The sequence below is a fragment of the Phragmites australis genome, chromosome 12 (assembly GCF_958298935.1).
Source record: "Phragmites australis chromosome 12, lpPhrAust1.1, whole genome shotgun sequence".
Lineage (NCBI taxonomy): Eukaryota > Viridiplantae > Streptophyta > Magnoliopsida > Poales > Poaceae > Phragmites > Phragmites australis.
In genome coordinates, this window is record NC_084932.1 from 13,617,803 (window position 1) to 13,624,811 (window position 7,009).

Below are 7,009 nucleotides of genomic sequence, written 5' to 3' on the forward strand. Positions count from 1 at the left end.
TGGTCCCTCCGCACCACTGTCACATGGGCCACCAGGTTCACACCCTTCCGCCTCCTATATGGAGATGAAGACATGACCCCCACCAAGGTCAAGGCCTGCTCACTCAGGGTACAACTCCCACAAAATGATAGAGAAAGGGAGCTCTCCCTCGACCTTACCGACGGCATGTGGCTCCACACCATTTAGAACCTAGATCACTATATTAAGAAAACTAAGGCCTGGTACAATCCAAGGGTTGTGCCACGAAACTTCAAACTCGGTGAACTAGTGCTTCGACGCGCCCTAGCCCTAGGAAAGCTACGCAACAAATGGGAAGGCCCATACCTGGTCCTCAAGTCTAACAGATCCGGCTCCTACCGACTGGCCGATACAGAGGGGACCCCCTCGAACACAGTTGGAATGCAGAGACCCTTCGCAAGTATTACGTATAAAGAACCCCAGGCTTAGTCCTCTCCAAAGATACCCAAAAAAACACCAGCATCTTGAAGGCATAAGCCTCCGTGCTAGACGGGCATTCCATCCTCCATCTTTAAGGTCTCGCCAACCTACGTGGCAGATATGCAAAGACTGCTCCAGCATCTTGAAGGCATAAGCCTTCGTGCTGGACAGGCATTCCGTCCGCCATCTTTAAGGTCTAGCTAACCTACATGGCGGATAGGCAAAGACTGCTCCAACATCTTGAAGACAAAAGTCTCTGTGCTGGACAGGTATTCCGTCCGTCATCATTTGGGCCTAGCAAACCTAAAATGGCAGATAGGCAAAGATCGCTCCGGCATCTTGAAGGTAGTGCCTTCATAATGGACAGGCATACCACCCCCTGTCATTTCTAAGGCCAGGCCACCCTAAACATGGCGAAGGGATAAAAACCCCAACAAAACTGAAAGTCTGTCACCCGACCCTTCCGATGCCCCTTGAAGTCTCGCACCCTGTGGCCGCAGAGCAACCACAGGATGCGAAGGGGCTGGGACAAGGGGCATAGGCGAAACGTCGATGTGATCAATCATAAAAAAGGGAGAGGAAAAGAAACAAAAACAACAAGCTAACACAACACAAGTTTTACACACATGACATACAAAAGGTCTTTTTATACAGTTAACCGCTGCACATCAAATCTATGCCTAGCAAATTGGCTAGCCTACTACGCCCTCCTACCACTACAGGAAGATGAGGGTGCCCAACCGCCATGCCTCCTAGACACACCGCGGGACCTGGAGAGTCGTCCATGACAACTGCGCATAGGAGGCCAACGTGAGCCCCCTCCGCAAGAAGGGCTACTACCCGAAATAGAGACTCGGCCCCGAGAAGACGAAGGATCTGCCGGGAAGGGATACGAGTCGAAGGCCGAGAAGTCCAACTCTTCCTCCTCCTGCCCCGCAGACGAGTCCTCCGCAACCTGTGCCTCCTCGACCTTCACCTCACCCAAGATAGACTCGAGGATTTCTGAGGGCACCCTTCTGTCAGAGCCCTGGGGCAAGATAAAAAGTCGTAAGAAGTGTGAGCCGGCAACCTCCCGGGCTGTTCGGGCTGCACACCAGTCATCTCTTGTGGTAAAACATATATTCGGAGCAGACACTGGGGGATCCTCCAGCTCGACCTTAACCAAAACATCGGCGGCCACCTGCGGGTCAACACACCCATCGGAATCGCAGGGCATAACGAAATGACTCTATCGACGAACGAACGGAGTAGCCCCCGACGCACCAGACGCACTCGATCCCTCCCCAGAGGCACTATCCAAGGTACGGACGAGGCCTCCTTCGGCCTCAGGCCGCCATACCTATACACGCAGAGCAGGCTCCGGTTAAAACTCAAAGGCACAAACATCCCTGAAACAACACAGGCAAAACACAGGAAGACAGGCGTACTAGAACTCAACCCCTCTCCTTGGGAAAGAAAAGAAAACAAAGACAGCCGCGGTAGAGCTACACCTTCGGGGCATCCACACTTGGCTCTAGCAAGGCAACAACGCCAGACAAATCTCCCCCAGAGGGCTGTGAAGCGCCTGTAGACTCCGGGTGAAGCACCGGACCTCCCAACGAAGAACTCGGGCGAAGGCCCCCCGAGGCACCTGGAGTCTCCTGACTGGCCATGAAGTGCAACATCACGCTCCGGCCATGCTTTGCCCATATGCCGTGACGGAAGCTCTCTAAGGCTGCGCAAATCTCCACCACAGGTGCCTTTGGCTGGAAGGCCTCGACCACGAAGTCCAGCACCTGCCGCTCCAGTGCTTCAAAGGGACCAACCCCCGCCTGGTGAAGCAAGGTCAGCTGAAGCGCAGCAGCCACACGAGTGTTGGACCTCGCATAGACCTCCGTGGCCCTAACCAAAACCTTCGCGGTGGACCGAAGCCATAAGAGCGGCATGCTGATGCCTCCAAGTCGGAGGGCAGTGGCGTACACTGAGCCCCTAGGCCGCTCAAGGAATCAGAGGTAATCCAGGCCACCTCCGATGCTACCATCGTTAACTGCTGGCACTACGAACGTAGTGCCCCCTCCAATGCCCGAACCTCCTCTAGCTCTCGCCGCATATTTACCACTGCAGCCCAAAGAGTGTCAACATTACTCTCAGTGGACACGCGGGTTGCGTTGGACACATCGACAACCTCCTTCGCCTCCTGAAGGTCTTCGGCAGCCTTCTGCGCCTCAGCCTCAGCACACTCATGAAGCACCATCTCCTCAGGAAGACAACCCTCCGTGGACTCCGCCCGTTTTTGGGCCTCTTCCAAAGCCTGGCGTCTGCCACCTCCCAGCGCCCTCATCAAAATTACTTGCTACAAGGCACCATAGAAGATGAGAAAGGACAAGATGAGCTACTCAGGACCCAACACCGGACCTGGCGATCATAACTAATACTACCAACTTGAAGGGCTGCCACCACCAACCGCGCCTCTAGCTCCTCCAGGGGACATTGGGCCAACTATCGCTCGATCTCTCCACTCCGTAGTAGAGAGGAGGCCGTGGCGAAAGACCTTGACGCCTTCGGGCGCAGCATGAAGTCGTCCGGGGTCAGGATCCCAAGGCTAGGGCCCCCCTCAACCACTCCAAAGGGACTCTCGGCGAAAGGGCACGACGCCTCAGGTACCAGCCGCTGTGGGTAGGCCACCAGCTGACTCAGGGCCCCATAGGAACGAAGCCATGTCCCCCAAGATAGCCCTCGGAGACCCCTCCGTATGAGTCCCCGATCTCCGCTGGGCCTCGAGGGGTGGAGTCAAGGATGCATCCACCTTGAAGGTCACTACAAAAAAAAACTCAAATTAAGATCCCAGCGCATGACCAAAAGGATATGACTAACAAAGCAAATCACACCTGGTTCCCCCAAACCTCTTACAATAGGACCCGTAGCATCCTCAACATCCGAGTCAACAAGACCGAAGTCAAAGTCCACGGAGGCCACGCCTATCCGTTGGCTCTGGCCGTGACCCGCAATATCCAGGGAGGCCCAGTCCTTCCCCTGGTCATCGCCGCCACCCTGGCCCTCACCTCCAGACTAATCGCTCACGCTCCCAACCAGTCTCAGGTGCTTCTTGCGAATTAGGGGCACCTCCGACGACTTGACCGTTGAACCAGTATGCGAGCCGACGGATGCTGAAGGCCGTCGGGCCTGGAGCGTCCTTGCACGAATGGGGGGACTTGCACATGTTTTCCAGCAGCCCTAGGCCAGGCCGGAGCCCCCACGTAGGGGTAAAAGCAGACACGATTGTACTGCTCCCAACTCCGTGCCAGGGCCACCCACCGCTCCTGCTCCGCGAGAGTAGGGGGACCAGGATCACCTCTGTGATCTCTGTTGCGTGCTCTAGCGGGAGGCAGTTCTCTGAAAGTAAAAAGACGGCTCACATTGGTAGATCGAGAATCCAACTACAAAGGGAACTCACCAGCACTAACGGGCGGACTAGAATACACCTTCATCCACTCTTCTGCACCTTGCTTGAAAATGCAGTTCCAACCCGTTTGAAGGGGCTGGACACGCAACATGGTGAACTCCTCCACGAGGTCACACATTCTCAACTTCTCGATGACCCTCCGGAGTAGGGCTAGCTGTGAGGCAAACTGGTCATCCATAATCCCTGTCTCTGGCTCTGGAACATACGTGATATCCCGGTTCGTGGAGCGAAGGGGCAATGCAGGGCCAACGCTGTAGTAAAACCACCACTGCAACCAGCCGGTATCACGATACTGCGGCTGTATCTGGAAATTGATGCTCCTGAAACTAAGGGGCCTCTTCATCCCCTCAACCTTGATCAACTTCAGTTGGCAGCTAGCGAAGTGGAGGACCACGAAGAAATCCACCCTCCCTTCGCACCCCTCCGCCCGCATGGCCCACTCAAAGGTAGCCAGGCGGGCAATGGCGTTGGCGTGGAGTTGCAGAAGCTCCACGTAGAAGTGGCGGAGCACCTCTTCAAGCAACAGCACCGAGGGAAAACCCAGGCCCGCCTCGAAGAAGGCTTCAAACACCATGACCTCGTGGGCTAGGGGCTTTGGGACCTCCTCGCCCAGTGAAGGCCGAACGATAGCTCGGGAGGGAATCTTCCCCTCCCTAACCATCTGGTCAAGCTCCTCTTTGCCAATGACAGACACTCCCAGCACAGTGGTTTGTTGGGAGTGGCTTTTGCTAGCACGCCAGAGCTCCACTCTTGGCGGTGGCCCCATCAGCAACGGGAAAGCCGGTGCCACCTGAGGGTCCCCCGTTGTGGCCACTCCGACCATCTGCCCCGTTGCCCGAGTTTCGGCTTCACTCGGGGTACTCAAGTTAGCCATAGGAACCGCAAGAGGATGGCGAAAGGCGCTGGATTATGGGAGAGAGAAGAGTAGGGACCGAAGGACAACTCGCACAGAGCAAAAGGCACTGAAGACTAAGGCAGATGAGAACGAGGAGTCGGCGAAAGGGTTGTTCTGGGTAAATACACCTCCTACTACAAATAGGGAGCAACTTGCCCCGTCCTTTCGCCTGCCAGGCTGAAATCATGGGGGAGCAAAACCGATTCCCTTGGCCCCCCAACGACAAGACAACACGTGTCTCACACCCCGCCTGTGCGCATTCAATGCCCCCTATAGCCAATGTCATCCAACATGCCGTTCTGTCACCCGGGTCAAACCGTCCCGAACAAGCCAAGCGATTCTCGAATCACAAGCCATCAACCACAAGCCAAGGACCGCCAGTAGCCCTACTCCGAAGGAACTGCGAGCCCGACAGCCATAATGGATCTAGAATCCTCTTCTAGTGGAGGTTACCCCCGATAAGTCTTTGTTATCAGAGATGGGGACGCCAGTCTAGTCGATCGTGAGGACGATCCTGTAGACACAGAGACCCCCATCGCTCTAACAGCGGATGGCAATGGCCAGCCTCCACTGGTAACACCTCCTTAGATCCCAAACCCTAACAGAGCATAGGATTTAACATCTCCTGATAATCAATAGGGGGTCAATGCTACAGATCCACAATGGCACAGAGGCTTCTCCTCGTACAGGAGGCAGTCATGCGCCCCTACTGCAGATCTAACGACCCCTGTCGGTAAGGACTAGATCAATTCAATGACCGGCATGGCAAAGGAGGCTACCATCTAGGTTGTGAACTCCCATCAAGCCATCACCGCTATTAGCTCTAATCGGGGAAGTCTTGCCTTGAGCCCTCTCTTGAACACTCAGATTCAGAGAGGCGCAATCCTTGGAACAAGATGGCCTAGGAAGATAACCAAGCTCCTAGCCATCGTAGGACCACGCTGCATAGAGATCACCCCATCAGTGATCTACACGAGGTCATCAATCAACGACGATGCTCGAAGACCCCTAAGGAGGAACTAACTGTGCCTCAACGGTCTAGTCAAAGGAGGTCCTATTGCAACTCGAGTAGAAGCCAGGCCAGATCCCCGACCCTCGTGGGTAGAACACCCATGGATAACTGGACCGAGCAAGGTGCCTTCAACTGGTGCCAAGCCTTCTCTGAAATTGTGGAGGGTGAACTCCCAGTTCCGGCTTGGGTCGATTGAGAAGTATAACGAGAGTACGAATCTCATCGAGTTCCTCCAAATATACCCCGCGTCAATCCAAGCGGCCAATGGAGACGAGAAGGTAATGTAAAATTATCTCCCCACTTCCCTTGAAGGGACAGCTAGGACCTGGCTCACCAACCTAATGATAGAGACAATCTACTTGTGGGAGTAGCTATATGATCTATTCCGAGCTAACTTTTAGGGTACATACGTTCACCCCGACACAAAAAATGACCTCCTCCATTGTGAGCAGACAGAGAAGTAAACCTTGCATGAGTTCGTGAATCGCTACAGCAATATCCAGAACAACATCCCTAAGATCAATGACTATGATGTCATCCAGGAGTTCACTCGAGAGGTTAGAAGACATCGCCAGAAAGGAGCTCAAGATGGTCAAGGAACTCATGGGAATTGTCAATAAGATAGCCAAGGCCGAAGAGGAGCTCTTGTTCGTCAATGAGAGGGATCAAGGCATCAAATGCCCTCATCCCAAACTCAAAAAAGACACAATGGAAAGCAAGCTCAAGAAGAACTCCAGGGGATGTAAGGGCAAGAAAACTAAAGCTGACAAAGTTTTTGCAGATATGCCCAACACCTAGCATGACAAGTGCTCCAACTCATCCTGGGGAAAGAGCTACACACTAGGCACTGGTGAATATGATAGCAAACCCTGATGCAACCTTCACCATACTCACAACCACAGCCTCCACCAATCCTGTCTCTAGAAGAAACTGGTCCAGGCAGAGATCCACAAGGCCAAGGGGAAGAAGACACAAGTCACGGCCCAGAGCAGGGACTCCATCTCCAGCAACAGCAATGATGACTTAGAAACGATGTCTTACCAGCTAGAAGGGAGGACCGTCAACCACATTCGGTGGCTCCACGTCCTATAAGTCCAAGTGGTAGTACAAGACGATGGCCCAAGAATTCTTAGCTACTATTCCCAAGGGTTGTTAGGCCATAAAATGGTCAAACATCAAGACCTTCTTCGGTCAGCATGACTACCTAGAGAACTTAGTACGG